General features: G+C 47.2%; 1 protein-coding gene across 2 annotated transcripts in view; it reads right to left on the bottom strand.

Moving 5' to 3' along the window:
- GPR68 (G protein-coupled receptor 68) overlaps positions 1-6791 on the bottom strand; it is a 462761-nt gene extending 455970 nt beyond the window's left edge. For both annotated transcript variants that reach the window (XM_069637442.1, XM_069637441.1), the window contains exon 1: positions 6532-6791. The gene's annotated coding sequence lies outside the window, so the exon portion shown is untranslated. The remainder of the gene's footprint in view (positions 1-6531) is intronic.
- Positions 6792-17401: the final 10610 nt, after the last annotated feature.

The raw sequence follows: 17401 nt of genomic DNA, 5'->3' as shown, positions 1-17401 counted from the left end.
CTGATCACCGGGTGATACAAACCACCCGCTCCGGCTCTCGGGCGCAGAGTGACCCTCGTTCTTCGGCAGTGTCTGCTGCCCACCTTTCCTTCCGTGGGCTTTCTGTCCTGCACTGTCACTCCAGCAGGACTCCCATTATCTCTATCGGTGTTCGTGCGTCTCGGCCTTCTGTGTCTCCCTTTCCCGGCTTCCTCTTACTGTAGCAGCATTCCACCTCTTATACACCTGTGGTTCAGTGATGGGCTGCAGGTGTTCTTCATTAAAGGCAACCAGGCTCTCATTACAAGGACATGTCTGACCTCTCATCTTCTTCATCCCAGTACCAAAGTGGTGAGAGTACCTGTTGTCTATTACTCTCAATTGCCTCTTCCTCATCTCAATCCTAGAGGGTGGAAAGTGTGTACTGTTCATAACCCTCAGTTCTTTCGTCCTCTTCTCAATACCATAATGCATCCCAAGAGGGGAATAAAGAGAAACAGTCTTATAATTACTCAAAAAAAGTCAAGGGAGGGTTAGGTCGGTTATTGCGAGGATGAGGGGATACTGTGCTTTGCCTCAAGATCTCTCAGCTACAGTCTTTTCCCTCTTTTGTCTAATATGTCTTGGATGAGAATACCTCCAGTCCTTCGCAGAGACAATGGAACAGGATGAACAAAATCCCATAATTACTTCTGGGATAGGGCTGTCCTTCGGCAAGGAGGATGTGGAATACTGTGCTTTACCAAAAGGTATCCCATCTCCAATCCCCAAGGACCCTCTATCCAGGTGATCCTCCCTCGCTTATTCACCCCGGGATCCAGTGGTCTTGCCTTTCTCTTGGTTGTTTGAGGGGATTTCCCAAGAGGCCTACATGTGAGAATGACCTCAGATTTCTAACAATGCTTAGAGTTTTAGTTTTAAAATCCCTTACATAATTTGTGGCTGCTGATATAGATTTAGGTGTAGTTCTCTCTTGGAATAAAATCTGGAATGCAGATATTGAACCAAAGGGTCCCACATCGCTCTCTCAGAGTATTTTTTTTAATTTCCATGACACCTTATGATCACCTTGCAAATTCTACAAGAGGAAGTCGATTTCCTAGTCACCTTGTCGTCATTACAACTCCAGTGGAGAAACTCTAAAACACAGGTCATTTGAACATGTAGTCAGTCATGTGTCATTTCTGGCACAAAGCTTGAAAAATGATTCTCCCAATACAAGGAATTGTTTTGTTCTTAAAATCAGCAGATACTTTGCTCTCCCTAAACTCAAGACATAGGAAATAGTTGGATGTGTTACTGTTCACTGCAATTAAAACTATCACGTCTAATTGGAAATCTGTTAATGCCATTTCCGTCTATGCTTAGTGGGCCTGGGTGATTTTGATTAAAGAAGGCCTCGACATAGCTAAAGTTAAAATACTTAATCGAATGGGATAAGCTTCTTCCCGGAACGTCAATTGGGGGGGTCGCCAGGGGTAGCAATTGCAACCCCTGGCAACTCCTGTTCAACCCCTGGCTCTGCATCTGCGACCCCTGGGGTCTGCAAAGGCAGAAAGAAACCGAAAGTAAAGCAGTCTCTCATATGAGAGGCCTTTTTACATTCATTTCTTTTTGAAGTAAGTCTTCCTTCAAAAATAAATTATTTCCGTTACGGTTTTAATTTCTTTTTGAATTTAGATTCAAAACAAAGTCACGCTGGACAACTTAGGGGGCATGTTAACATGAAATACACCATTTCTGAACCTGGGAATAAAATACCTGAAACGCGAAGCACCTGCAGGTGAATTTGCTGCTGCTGCAATTTAGTTTAATAAAAGAGAACCACATTATGCTTCCTGTTATCGCCCGAGCACAATATCCTCAAGTAAAGTGCCATGAGCAGATCTCTTCCTGACCCCCACAGGACATGGAAGAAGGCTCCGTCTCCCCTGCTCTGAGCTGGTTCCTTGCATGCGTGGAGCATGGGAGATGAGCCTGCCTGCAGAGGTTTTCCTCGTTGGAGCGGAAATGGATTTGGAAAAGGTAAGAAAGTGCGGGGCTTTGGTGAATGTGTCTGTGTATGTCATATGTATATCATGTAATGTGTGAGTGCATACTGTATGGGTGGCTGAGAGTGCGAGTAAATGGTGGATGGGTGCTGTATATATGAGCATGTGAATGGTGTGCTTGTGTTCAATACCTAAATTACTTACATGTACTCTTCATTACTCCTCGTCCTGCTCTTCCTCGTCCCAGTACTTGCCTATGAAGCACCTTGCCTTATAGGTAAGTACTGGGAAAAGGACGAGGGAAGTGAAGGTAAGGCTGGGCCATTGGGCTGAGCTTGGGGTTGGAGGAGGATCGGAGGGATAGGGAACATGCCTAGGGGTGGGTCAGGTGGGGGCAATCTATCACATAATGGGCATCCATGATAAAGCAGGCATGATATGTGTTATTAGTGTCTAGACTCACATTTTGGTACAGCAAGTCTAGTCCTGTCCTTTAATAATGTTGCACGACATTTTTACTGGGCATCTATGATAAAGTAAGATTGATAAGTGTTATTACATGTCTAGACGGACATTTGGGGGCAACCAGTCTATCCATTTCTTACGTGGCTTGTCATTTTGTACTGCACATCTTTGATAAAGCAATCATAAAAAGTGTAATTACCTGGCTAGACTGGCATTTGGGTGCAGCCAGTCCTTACTGTGGCATTGTATATTTTTCTGGGCAGCTATGATAAAGTAAGCATGATAAGTGTTATGACGTGATTAGATTGGCATTTTGGTGCTGCCAGTCTAGGTATGGCATATTGAACTATGCATCATCAAGGCTACAGCAAACCTGGTGTTATGTGTCTGGCCTACATTGTGCAGCCAGTTATGACATGCTTTCTTATGGTGGTATTGCATTTTTAATTGCAAAGCGGTAAGACATCTCTGCAGGTTGTGCGCTCGCTAATGTGATCTGTGTGGGATCTGCAGGGCGCAGGTTCAAATTCTGGCAAGGCCAACTCAGCCTTTCAGTCTTCCAAGGTTGATAAATGAGTACCAACTTGGTTGGGATGATAATTGTATGTAAATATGAGCTCTGTACAGTGCTTTGGCGGTAACACTATATATATAACATATCATTATCATGAAAGCATTAATGCTCCTGAGCACTGAAAGTGACTTGCATCTATTGGATTTCTGGATACTGTATTATCGCAACAGGCAATGTACGGGAATCTGGAAGTAGCTGGCCATACAATGCAGAAGTGGCATATCTATGGCAGTGCCTCTGCCTATTTTCTGTGCGTTTACAGTTCATTAAAAACGTTAACACATGTTTAATCATATACTTCACAACTCTTAGTTCATTACAAATGGCAATACATTACTTCAGGCACAACATTTTAAAACAAACATTACAGACATTAAATAATTCAATGCAATACACATAATATATAATATATACCTATCAGGGCCTCCCTTTCTAACCTCCAAGATTACAATTTCCACCTATCCAACAAATGACTCCCTTCCCCACTTCATTATGGAGGACTAATCAAGAAAAACATTTCCCCCCACCTTTTTGTGTATCACTATTAAAATATTCACTAAAGCAATGGTCATTGAGATAAAGTGTCCATACAAGAGCCTAGCCCACTTGACTTGACTGTTTAAATCCTCTAATCTCATTATGAACTTTTCCAACCACATTTTCCTTGGCCCTAGTGTTGCGCATCAGCCAATGTTTCAGTGTTTTTGCTTTCCCCGGCTTCTTACAGCTCTGACCATTTATTTCTTGCCAAGGGATCCCCCTTATGGGACCCCACCTTTGTAAGAAGCCTAGTAAGTCAAGACGACAGCGCATATAAATGTAATGATATTTCGGCCCTGGGAAACTCATCATGGATGACTGCATCTCCTTATATGTCCTCATGTGTGTTTTGCTCCCTTTGTAGTTTATACAATGACATTATCTGAATATCTTATATTTTGGTGTACATCACCTCCGGGCTTTCCTTTAATGTAAGCTTGTAGGAGTCCCTTTCAGCAAGAATCGGGTCACAACACTTCCCAAAATTGCTCAATGCTTTGCCATAATAATTATTGCTTGAAGATATATTGAAATCTTCCAATAGCAAACCCGATGTTGGAACCAATATTGCCTCGGTCTATGTTGTACTACTGGTTCTAACCCTATTCTATCATGACCCTTTCCATGGTATATGAAGGCAGCACCCTTGTTAAACTGATGGGGATCTAAAATATTCTTGTCTGCTTCAGTACATGTTTAGTATTTTTAAATGTTTACGTTTATGTACTTTTTGTACTCCACGCAAGCCACTTTCAGTAATGTTACCAGGGTTAAAGAGGAAATGATGCCTTCTGGGTCAAAGGTCAAGTGACATCACTTCCTGTGAAGTCACCAGGTCTGTGATGTCACTTACGATACCCTCGGCATTTTGGCGAACTCGACGTGCCTGGCCTCTTCTAATATTTAGAATCCTGTAAGTGCTTTCTTGGACTCACGTAGGGCACCTCTTAGCATTTAAATATGGATTCATGTTCAGTTGCGTGTGCCGGTGTTTAATCATCAATGCATTTAAATGTTTACGTACAATCTAGTTCTCCTCTATAAATGTGAATTTTGCTCGTTCCAATTGTGTTCGTGCAATAGCATTTAGATCTAGGATTGATCCATAACTTCTAATGTATTCTCAGACCCATTGTGTATCTATTCAAAATGTTAAAAACATGAATAATCACACGCACCTGTGCGCTTTCTAGCGGATGAAAGGCGTGTGCCTGCTCTGTTCCTCGTGCATCTGCAGACTCCTTCACACACATGGAGAGGCGTGGTGAGAAATGGGGCTGCAGTGAATGTGCCAGAACTCCTCTCTCCATAGGCTGCAGGGCAGCCGCCGCGCCTAGCCTGAAGCTTAACCAAAGTCCGAATAATGATCACTCGGTCGCGCGCGCCCACCCCCACCGGCGCTTCTTGGGCCATGCCCAGTGGTCCAAGTGTACGAAAAGAAGTAGTGGAACTATGTTCCCTGCTGGCCAGCCCCCGCTCGCCACAAACCCCATCGCCACGCACAATCCAAACCCCCAAACACACCTGCTGTTTAAGGGAACGTTCAGTGCAGTGCAAGTTTCAACTTCTTCCTACACTTTTATTTTACAACTAAACCATTCCGATTGCTTTTTTAAATAAAAGTACAGGAACAGTAAAACATAAAAAAAATATAGTACAGGAGCAGCGTTCCTGCCCACTTCGACCACAGTTTTTGTCACAGTGTAGAGACCCATCAGGCTTTTTCATCCCATTTAAGGCAGATTACAGCTAGAAGGCCCGGGAGAATTAAAGCGCATGCATAAGGGGGGTCTGGGTCCCCCCACTGCCCACCTTTCTAAAACACGAGCGGCACACAGATTGGCAGACATTCTGCGCAAAATGGTCATACTTGTGGCATAGTGTCCCAAAATGACCTCAAGCCACCCTGAAATAGATAACATGCTTGTTCTGGCTGCAAAGAATCTATTATTAAGCCATTAAGAGCTATGTGTGATTCGCAGGTTCGAATCCCGGCATGGCCAACTCAGGAGTACCAACTTCGGTTGGGTGACATTGTATGTAAATGTGTCCTATGTAACAGAGTTTGGTGAGAGCGCTATATACATAACACATCATCATTATAAGGCAAACCCCACCTGCGCCTTCGTCTCCCTAAAATTAATGTGTCAACCTTTGGCTGTCCGAATCATGCACAACAATAGGACTCATAGTACATGTCGTTTTGCTTTCCATTATAAATGCATGACTACATGTCCCAGAAATCTCTGCCATGCGCTAGTATTGCGAGTAGTGCACTTGACACGCTATCAAATTGGTTTTTGAAGCCCAGCAGTTAACATTATCATTGGACTTCATGTCACTGGGAAAACACTACTCGGGCTTTGCATTTACTTCAGTTATTTTATTCAATTGGAATTACCGCGCAAGCCAACATTATCCATTCCATTCGGGACAGACTAATCCAGTCCTGGTTTTAACTTTGCATTCTGGATTTAAGTCCCGGATTCCCCATCATAATCCCAGTATTACAAGCAAAATGAAGCCTGGTCGTAATTTTCTATCCGTTCTTGAAACTGTAGCCCTGTTTACAATGGAGCAAACTTCAAGTACCAGAATGCTAAGCAAAATCAGGACTGGGCGAGCTACTCGCTGTCCGGGCTCCTACTCACAGAACACACGTATGTGTTGCATGTAAGCCAACGTACAGAAACGCAAAAACCCAGGCACACAACAATCGCACTCATGAAGACGAGTCATTTTTCAATCATAACTGCACTCATTCCCAGAAAGTTTATTCTAACATCTCGCTTCTTTTTTCCTACGTGTTAAACCACTGCCGCTTCCCATCTTATCGATTTCTTCACCTTAGAAAAACCTACAAGGCCACTCCTCCTCCTCCTGCAAACGACTCTTTGCAGACAGAAAGAAAACTAATGTAAGACAGTTGAGGCCAGTGCCCAAAATACAGATGTCTGGAGATGAAAGGGGAAAGCGCCTCACCTGGCGGAGCAGGGCAGGGCTCCTCTGCCATCGCAGCCTCGGCATCGGTCTGCTCTCCGTCGCGTGCGCTCCTTCGCCGGCAGCCGCCCCTCTCCTCCGCCTCCCCCAGACCTGACTCACGGGGTCCCCAGCCGCGCGGCAGCAGCAGCTGACCTCCTTCCAGCTCCCCGGCCCGTCTCCCCTCTGCAGACAAGAAACGTCCCTCATCTCTTCCTGTAGAGCGCTCAAGTTCTCTCATGCCAGGCTACACTCTCCCAGCTCTCTGGGTGTGTTTTACTCTCTGCATTCTGGGACGTGTAGTCCTGCGTGCATAGGGGGAAAAAACCGTCAGCTCACACCCGGCAAATAACAGCTTCTTAGCAGCCGGTATCCTCTCTTCAGGGATATTCACCCAGAGTCGAGGCTGGAAATGGGATTATAAAAATAGCAAGTGAGCAACGTCCACATTATAGCCTACATTGTTCTAAACACAAGACGTTCCGGCACAAACTGGCCCAAGCTCGTTAATTTATTAATGTATTGGGTATTTATAACGCGTCTAAGTAGCAAAAGGTGTTTCAAGGCGCAATCGCTATACAAGTCAGCATTCTCCATGCCGTTCAGGCTGGTTTTAACTTTGCATTCTGGCACTTGTAGTCCAGGATGCCCCATAATAAATACAACTACAAGTCCAGATTCAATGTCAAAACCAGGACTGCACTACCCTACACCACCTGGAATGGGGCATTTTGGCATGTGTACATCACTCACCCCAAGCATCACACACAAGCTAGTGCGGCCAGATGACCTCATGTCAATAGAACATATGTCAACACAGCCCATGTAATTTGGGAGAGGCCCATCCAGGCCTGTTATTTTACCACTAGTGCACGGGCCAAAGTGCAGGTTTTCATTGACACAGTAGGACCACTATAGATCCTAAGCTTACAGCTCCCTCTAGCGGTGAGAACAGGCGAAGCAATGCGAATTGGACCAATGTCTATCCTAAGGCAACAGCTCCCTCTAGCGGAGCCTTCTATGCGTTCGGCAGCCTCTACTGTGCATGATAGCATCAGACAAACATAAATCTGGATTTTATTAGATAGTACAATTTGTGTTCCGGGATGTGTAGTCACATGCTTCCTTTTATTAATACAGGGTTGGTCACAAGTATCAGAATGCAAACATAAAATCGCGGCCTGACGAGGCTATTCCATGTGGCATGTGCAGTGTATGTTGGGATGCCATTTTGCCAGCCCTACACCAAAACGTACCCTGGGAAATGGAGTCTCGGCTAATGCACAAATATGCACTAGTTTAGTAAAAGGAAGTGAATGACTGGAAATGTGTGCCACAGGGACATGACGTCATCTAGTAACGTTACACAGACCACATGCATGTGCACAGTGTATCTCCGCCCACATAGCAAAGTCTGCCCACTCTTCAGAACCAACACTCACATCTACCAAGCACGCCCTGACCACAACACACACCCGGTACATTACCAGGCTTCAAAGATACATGTTCAAAATATTTATTTATCTATTTATAAACCGGGAGGAACAATGCTCTTTCGATAGCAAAAGGGGATGCAATAGATAAGAAATTAGATTCCTGGGAAGCAGTGAGCTTCCTACAACGGGGTGAGTTTGAGTGACATTCTGACCAGGTTGTGGTGGGAGTAAATGCAACAGTCACTGGATACAATACATGGGTGGGTATACATAGATTAATGACAACCAACATTAGACATTTTTAAGCGCCGGTAGTCGCTACGGCCAGCTGTGTTATGGATGTGACCATGATGGATGAAGTGCTAGAATGGAGGCAGAAAAGGTGAGGGCGAGAGGCAGGTTAGATGCAAGGGAAAAAAGTTAGCTAGAAGGCAGATAACAGGTAGGTTAAGAGGGTAACTCAGAGGCGAGGAGGTAGGATTTTGGTTTGGTTTTGAACAAATCCGTGTGGACTGTTTCTCGGATGTCTGTGGAAAAAGAATTCCATGCAAGTCGAGAAAGAGCGGATGCCAGAGGAAGCACAGGGAGGGCGAGGTGCCACAAGGGTAGTTGAAGAGGCAGAGCAGAAATCACAAAGAGACTTGTAGAGTTGGAGAAAGGCGGATATATACAGTGGGGCCATACAACCACACATGGCAACATTATCCATTCCATTCGGGAGACTCTAGTTCAGTCCATGTTTAAGCATTGCATTCTACGGCTTGTAGGCCTGGATTTTCGCATTATTCACTCCGGACCACGACTCCCAGATTGCACAATTAAAACCAGGACTCGTCCATCGTCTCCCGAATGGAATAGATAATGTTGGCATGCGTGTATAAAACAAATGTCCCACCGGAAAGCATAAATGTTTTACCTTTGTCCACTACCACACAAACTACACGTGCACAAATTCCCTTCATTCACCATGTAACACGCGCACTCCTCGCATTCAACTAACAGAAAAAGCTCTGAAAAGATTTTTCAGAGCACTATATTCATTCCTGCTGGTTAAGTAATGAAGTGTGGTTTGAAGGAATGAAACATGATTTACAGTTAAAGGAAGCCAGATGAATTACAGTGTCACATGCGTAGCGAGAGAGGGATCCATTCTTGTTATCTATATATGTATTTACAGATGTATTCAATGCCCTGATGAAGGCGGGATCACGAAGTAAACACAATATGAGTTTATTCGTCGAAACGTTGAGACGTTGAGGCGCACAGCACCAATGCTAAAAGACGCATCAGCAGGGGGACTGCTTTCAGTTCTTTTTTTCAATTTTTAGGATGGAGCTTACATGAAGTATTGTTGTCAGCAGGATTATTGCCATGACATTTTTACTTTGATATCATTCATTTGTATGTATGTATTTTTCCACTTTTGTAATAAATGGGTTCCACAGTTCTATCTAAATGCATAGGTACTTTAATGCTGTGATGTGGCGCACTTGTGCCAAGCTATTATGCAAGTCTATGCAAAAAAGGACGAACATACTCGTCCTTGGCACGTAAGGGGTTAAGAGATGTACTCCTTCCCTTGCAAGTAAATATATTGCATTGATATTGCGTAACTAATGCACGAGAAAAGAGGTTATGTTATTCAGACTTATTAAGCGCTTGGTCACCCGAAGGTATCATGGCGCTAGGGAAGAGAAGAAAAAAAGAAGGTCAACTACAACAATGGCTAGAACAAATGTGTTTTGAGCATTTTCCTAAAAGCCAAATGATTTGAGATATATTTCATAGTTCATGATTCACTCGTGTTTCCCATCCACAGCCGCATCTCAGGCTTGTAAGGCTGCCCCGAACTACCGGCACCGGAGGGGCAGACTGTGGCATTGTCACTCCCTCCTGATCCCCACGCCTGCACCCCAGCGCACACACATGAACGTGATGCTCACAGGCCGCCCATGCCCCATTCCAGTCGGGAGATGCTAGTCCAGGCCTGATTTTACAGTTGAATTCTGGGACGTGTAGTCCTTGGTTTATAATGGGGTCATCCGCGGCTACAAGTCCCACAATGCAAAGGTAAAACCAGGACTGGACTACCATCTTCCGAATGGAATGCGACATGTTGGCATGTATGATGATATATGATGTGCACCGTCACCCTGGACTACCTCCAGTCCGTGTTTCCACGTGTATTTTTTCTCTCCACCATCTGGACCTATTAACATCACTAATTACTAGCACTTATTATTATAAAGCAGCTGGTAAAGTTATTCCTCTACTCACTGCTGTGATGCTTACGTGTAGCATTTACCATAGTCTTCCATAAATGCAATGTGACTGTGAACTGCCTGAGAAGGATGAACGGCTGAAGCACCCTACCAGCATTTAAACCCAGGCGTTTCACGCAGTAAGCGCTTAACCCACTGAGCTACCTTGCCGGACTAACCCAGGTTCTGAATTCCAGCTTTCCTCACACAAACCATGTTTTCTTGTTCAGCTGAATGTCACGCTTGACCCACTAGCCTTATTCTCCAAGTACCTCAATCCACCCTCACATGGTTACTCTGTTTAGAAATATCGGAAAACAGACAAGAACTGAGCTTGTCTCAGACTCGCCGTGTGATCTTGGGCAACAGAGCCAATCCCCCCACTCACGAACGCCTTCAGCCAGCGGATTGGCCCAAGAATGCATAGAGGCAGGGCGGGGAGAGGCCAGACAGGGTACAGAGGGACCAGAGCTGAGAGGACATTGTTTCCGTCCAATCACACGCAGCTCTCGCATCACCCCTGCTGCCATTGCTCACCGCTCGCACAGTATTTAAAATTAGCCTTTCCAGGAGGTTTTCCGTAATCCTTATTTTAAATATTATTTAAAGCACACAGTGAATCATCGGTGTTTGGGGAAACCCAGCCTGCAGGTTCGTTCGGTTGTCATGGTGAGAAACAGCAAATAAAAAAGCATAAGCAAAGACAACAGTTTATGCTTTTCTGCAGTAAGACACATCCTCACTCATCTAAAGTGTCTACAACTCATATCAATAAAAGGAATCACACGAATACATGCCTGTCATTTCCCAGTACAAAAGAAGAGAACAGGAGACACGCTAAATCTGTGTGGTATGGTCCAAAAATGTCAGCCAGGGCTTTGTGTGATATGATAAAACACACAAGTTCGAAGACCGAGTGGATAGTAAATGTTGCCCAAACCCCAAGATGGCTTTTTTGTCTTCTGTATTGTTGATATTACACGTTTAGAAATGCGTAGCCTTCACATTGGCTGAAATCACGAATTCAGGGGGAAAGAGCGGCGCATGGATTGTTTAACAGGTGACACCAATACATATATTATGCAGTTCAATTGTGGCGTCACACTCAATTCTAACGCTGAAGTCTTGTATTTTTAAACTCCTTTTTTTAAGGGGATTTGGTCTGTAGAACTGCTCGGTAAACAAGGCTGCTCTCTGTAAAGTGTGGCTACCAATGAAACACGCACAATTCTTGTTTACCTTTCCGAGGAAGGTAGCAGCTGATTTATATATTTTCTTTTTAAAAAAAGGTTGATTGTATAGGAACACAGCTGCTGATTAAACAAAAGGGATTGATTAAACAAACGGGATTGATTACCTTGGCTCAAAGCTGCTCCCTGCATTGTCCAGCTCAGACACTGCAGCAATTAACAGACTTGCATTGCAGTTGCTGACATACTGGGCCTGATTCATGGATTTTTTGCACAGTGCAACGTGTCTTTTCACTAGGGCAAATTGACTTTGCACTGCCAATAAATACCCCGATTCAATAAAAGTGTGCAAAGTGTCGTTTTGCCGCGCAAAGTCCCTTTGCACTGCAAAAATACATTTTGCACTGCTCCACCCTGATTCAAGGAACCGTGCAAAGTGTATTTTTGCAGTGCAAAGTGCCATTGCACAGCAAAATGTCACTTTGCAAGGTTCCATGAATCAGGGTGTTCGTTGGCAGTGCAAAGTCAGTTTGCACCAGTGAAAAGTCACTTTGCACCATGCAAAGGATTCCATGTATTAGGCCCACTGTGTTTTAATTAGTTTAAGTGACAGTTATGCTTAGAGAGGAATTCACTTGGTCTAACTGACCAAAAGAATTTTCTAGGCTTCCCATTGGTGAAATCCATCTTTCACATGAACGGTGTCAAACCACTCTTGTTTGCGCAATAACCATAGACAACATTGGCGTAATTTTAAGAGGGGGGTTTGTCCCCCCAACTTTTGTGGCACACCATTATGTCCCACTCATTTGGAAGGGGCCCCTTTCATTTAGAGGTCATGGCGCCCACCCCCAACATTTTCTGCAAAGTTACTCCCCTGACAGATAAACCTGCTTCCATGCAGCAGTTGCAAAAAGGGGGCTGTGCTACTAGGAAAAAGCCACAAAGCAGTAAGTAGAAGAACTTGGCAGCAGGTGCCCTCCTTGGTAGAGGAAAAGGGGTTCCATGTGTTAAAATCGCAGCAAAAATGGCTGTTTACACAAAAAAAATTGCGGCAATAAGGCAGTGGTTTTGCCGCCATCATCCATGTAAAGGATGCAGGGAACACCCCCGCAATCCCCAGAGCGATTATACCATTTAAGGGCAGCGGGGGACACCCCCGCAACCCCCGCTCCCCTTAAATGGTATAATGGGGTACACCTTTACCAGGTCAAACCACAGCATTTTTGGCGCAATTTTTTGTAAAGGTGACATTTTTGCTGCAATTTTATTACTGCATACCAAAAAAGGGGGGGGGGGTGATAGCCCAGTGAAGAATATCTACTCTTTGCACTGCTTTCCACACGTGTTTCTCAAGCAACCATATCAGCCCTCTGTTCACCTTTAGGGCCTTTTCACATTTCCCTTTGTTTATAGGTAAACAGTTGTGTGAAAACAGAACTTGATATTGAAATGTGAAAAGAGGCAATTGTAGTCCCATTCAGTGCTATACAACAGACATTAACTAACAGGGCCCTTTCAGGGCTGCAGAAGGGCAGCCCAGACGGATAATAAACACTCGTGTTTGTGTAACTCTTCATGAGTGTTAACTCCCTAAGCATGGCAAGTACCCAGTGTTATGGTACTCAAGTTACCAACCTCGAAGGAATTGACAGAGTCGACCCAATGTCGGGCACAGCGGCTTTACTCAGGGGCTTATTTTGCCAGCTACGCAGTGGGGGAGGATCTGTCACCCCAAAGGGTAATCCCTGTGACCACTGCCATTGGTCAGGGAAGAGCAAGTATGTCATTTCGCCCTGGCCACCGCAACATTCCCAGGTTCTGGAGACTGGAGGAGATGTCGTCACTGCAGGGATACATTTGCTGAGGCTCTGGGTCGAGGCGGATGAAGCAGAGGGGTTGGAATGGTTGAGGCAGGGAGGGGGGGGTCGAGGCGGATGAAGCAGAGGGGTTGGGAATGGTTGAGGCAGGGAGGGGGGGGTCGAGGCGGATGAAGCAGAGGGGTTGGAATGGTTGAGGCAGGGGGGGGGTCGAGGCGGATGAAGCAGAGGGTTTGGGAATGGTTGAGGCGGGGGGGGTCGAGGCGGATGAAGCAGAGGGTTGGGAATGGTTGAGGCAGGGAGGGGGGAGTCAAAGCGGATGAAGCAGAGGGGTTGGGAATGGTTGAGGCAGGGAGGGGGGTCGAGGCGGATGATGCAGAGGGGTTGGGAATGGTTGAGGCAGGGAGGGGGGGTCGAGGCGGATGAAGCAGAGGGGTTGGGAATGGTTGAGGCAGGGAGGGGGGGTCGAGGTGGATGAAGCAGAGGGGTTGGGAATGGTTGAGGCAGGGAGGGGGGTCGAGGCGGATGATGCAGAGGGGTTGGGAATGGTTGAGGCAGGGAGGGGGGGTCGAGGCGGATGAAGCAGAGGGTTTGGGAATGGTTGAGGCAGGGAGGGGGGGGTCGAGGCGGATGAAGCAGAGGGGTTGGGAATGGTTGAGGGGGGAGTCAAAGCGGATGAAGCAGAGGGGTTGGGAATGGTTGAGGCAGGGAGGGGGGGTCGAGGCGGATGAAGCAGAGGGGTTGGGAATGGTTGAGGCAGGGAGGGGGGGTCGAGGTGGATGAAGCAGAGGGGTTGGGAATGGTTGAGGCAGGGAGGGGGGTCGAGGCGGATGATGCAGAGGGGTTGGGAATGGTTGAGGCAGGGAGGGGGGGTCGAGGCGGATGAAGCAGAGGGTTTGGGAATGGTTGAGGCAGGGAGGGGGGGTCGAGGCGGATGAAGCAGAGGGGTTGGGAATGGTTGAGGGGGGGAGTCAAAGCGGATGAAGCAGAGGGGTTGGGAATGGTTGAGGCAGGGAGGGGGGGGTCGAGGCGGATGAAGCAGAGGGGTTGGGAATGGTTGAGGCAGGGAGGGGGGGTCGAGGTGGATGAAGCAGAGGGGTTGGGAATGGTTGAGGCAGGGAGGGGGGTCGAGGCGGATGAAGCAGAGGGGTTGGGAATGGTTGAGCCAGGGAGGGGGGGTCGAGGCGGATGAAGCAGAGGGTTTGGGAATGGTTGAGGCAGGGAGGGGGGGGGGTCGAGGCGGATGAAGCAGAGGGGTTGGGAATGGTTGAGGGGGGGAGTCAAAGCGGATGAAGCAGAGGGGTTGGGAATGGTTGAGGCAGGGAGGGGGGGGTCGAGGCGGATGAAGCAGAGGGGTTGGGAATGGTTGATGCAGGGAGGGGGGGTCGAGGCGGATGAAGCAGAGGGGTTGGGAATGGTTGAGGCAGGGAGGGGGGGGTCGAGGCGGATGAAGCAGAGGGGTTGGGAATGGTTGAGGCAGGGAGGGGGGTCGAGGCGGATGAAGCAGAGGGGTTGGGAATGGTTGAGGCAGGGAGGGGGGTCGAGGCGGATGAAGCAGAGGGGTTGGGAATGGTTGAGGCAGGGAGGGGGGGTCGAGGCGGATGAAGCAGAGGGGTTGGGAATGGTTGAGGCAGGGAGGGGGGGTCGAGGCGGATGAAGCAGAGGGGTTGGGAATGGTTGAGGCAGGGGGGTCGAGGCGGATGAAGCAGAGGGTTGGTAATGGTTGAGGCAGGGAGGGGGGAGTCAAAGCGGATGAAGCAGAGGGTTGGGAATGGTTGAGGCAGGGAGGGGGGGTCGAGGTGGATGAAGCAGAGGGTTTGGGAATGGTTGAGGCAGGGAGGGGGGGTCGAGGTGGATGAAGCAGAGGGTTGGGAATGGTTGAGGCAGGGAGGGGGGTCGAGGCGGATGAAGCAGAGGGGTTGGGAATGGTTGAGGCAGGGAGGGGGGGTCGAGGCGGATGATGCAGAGGGGTTGGGAATGGTTGAGGCAGGGAGGGGGGGTCGAGGCGGATGAAGCAGAGGGGTTGGGAATGGTTGAGGCAGGGAGGGGGGGTCGAGGCGGATGAAGCAGAGGGGTTGGGAATGGTTGAGGCAGGGAGGGGGGGTCGAGGCGGATGAAGCAGAGGGGTTGGGAATGGTTGAGTCAGGGAGGGGGGGGTCGAGGCGGATGAGGCAGAGGGGTTGGGAATGGTTGAGGCAGGGAGGGGGTCTCGGAAGCACCTTTCCACAGATGGACTATCCCTTTCAGAGCAGGGTCTTCAGTTGCCTCCTGAAATGCTGGAAAGGGGGGGGGCAATCTGGGGTGGGGTGGTGAGTTAATCCAGGGTTGCAAGATACAGAAATGAACACATTAAAGGCACCTACAGTATGGTGTTCATAGCGCAGAACCGTCCGTTTATCGACAGCTATTTTTTGATGGGTTTTTTAACGAAAACGTTTCGCCGAAAAACCCTATTAAAAAAATATAGGAGGTGGGGTGGGAAAAGTCATATAAAGGATAGGGCGGTTAGGGAATAGTAAAAAAAACAATAGGAGAGGAGGGATTGGGGGAACCCCACACACAAAAAAATATTTTTTTCGATGGGTTTTTTCAGCAAAAGATATTCGTAAATAATCCTGTCGAAAAAACAGCTGTTGATGAAAGAACACAGAACCGTTCAGAGGAGGTCAGGTTTAAGGGGTTAAGTTGGCTTCTCATAGTTACAGGGTTCATACAAGCCCCAGAGGTCAAAATAAAGGAGTAACAGAAATTGAATTTATTTATTTTATTTATAACGCGTTAGGACAAGGGCCCATGGGCATAGCAGCGCGGCAGACGTACACCAAATAACAAAGATAAGAATCAGAGACTTATTTTCAGGCAGAACATCAGATCAATGGAAAGAGCAAAATTCATTCAAATAGGTTTTCGGGCAACTTTTAAACAACCCCAGGGATGCGCAGGACCTTCGGTCCAAGGGTAGGGAGTTCCAGAGGCGTTGAGCTGCCATCGGGAAACATCCTTTCAGAACTAAGGAGAGCTTAGCTTTATGGGTTAGCAGGAGACTGGAGTCATTGGATCTCAAGACCCACTTGGCTGGAAGCCAATTTAGTAACGAAGGACGAGAAAGCAGACTCTTTCCGAACAGACAGGCATGCGCCACGCACAAAGTGTAAAATGTATTTATTTTCCCTATGGGCAGCTAGTGCAGGGATTTTCTGACGAAAGAGATGTGGTCAGTTTTATGCATGCAACAAACAATACGCACTGCATTATTCTGGACCACCTGAAGCCGATTCAGTTCACCCTGCCCGAGCCCTTGCAGTAGGCTGGAGCAATAGTCCAGGCGAGAGCCAATAATGGCACGAGCCACAGTAGCACAGCTGCTCTCGCTGAGGAAGGGACAAATCAAGGCCAGGAGCCTCATGTAGTAGGAGGAGCAAGCAACTAAGTGCCCAACATGAGCTTTCATACTCAGTTCTGGATCCAAGATGACACCCAAGGTCTTAACCTTTGGTAGAGATTTCAGAGAAGTCTACTTCCTTAAAAGACTGGATCGCAGTATCTAACCTATGCAGTTTTTGATTAGTGCCTAGGACCATGATCTCAATTTTAGAGTTGTTCAAAGTAAACCCGTTGTATAGCATCCATCTGTGAATGAGGTCAGAGGTACTATTGATGATTAAGGAATCAGCTGCATGGTCACAGGTACGGGAAAAGAGACACCGAGTGTCATATGCATAGTTTGTGTATGTTATTCCTTCTGAGTCCAGCATATCAAGCAGAGGCATGGCGAAGATGTTAAACAGGATAGGCGATACACAAGAGCCCTGTGGCACTCCACAGGGGAGACCAAAACCCTATGCAGTCGACCTTCTCACTGTACACCCTAGCCATCCAATCAGAAAGGAACGACACGAGCCAGCCAGCGGCTTCTGTTGTATCCTCGTAAGTGTATGGTCTATATCTGGTATGAGAGCTGTGGGTCTGTTAGTGGAGCTTGGAATGTTGGTGTGAGGCCAACGGGTTACAACGGGGCTCCCACATCAACTTCACGAGGGACTGATGATGACTGACAATATGGTTTACGAGCAGGGACGTCATTTCACCAAAATGCCACGGGTAGTGGAAGTGACATCACATGACCCTTGACCTCTGATGACATCACAGGAAGTGATGTCATTTGA

The sequence above is a fragment of the Ambystoma mexicanum genome, chromosome 14 (genome assembly GCF_040938575.1).
Source record: "Ambystoma mexicanum isolate Mex_15411 chromosome 14, UKY_AmexF1_1, whole genome shotgun sequence".
Classification (NCBI taxonomy): domain Eukaryota; kingdom Metazoa; phylum Chordata; class Amphibia; order Caudata; family Ambystomatidae; genus Ambystoma; species Ambystoma mexicanum.
The sequence above is the reverse complement of the archived record's forward strand: the minus strand, read 5'-3'. Positions and strand labels throughout refer to the sequence as shown.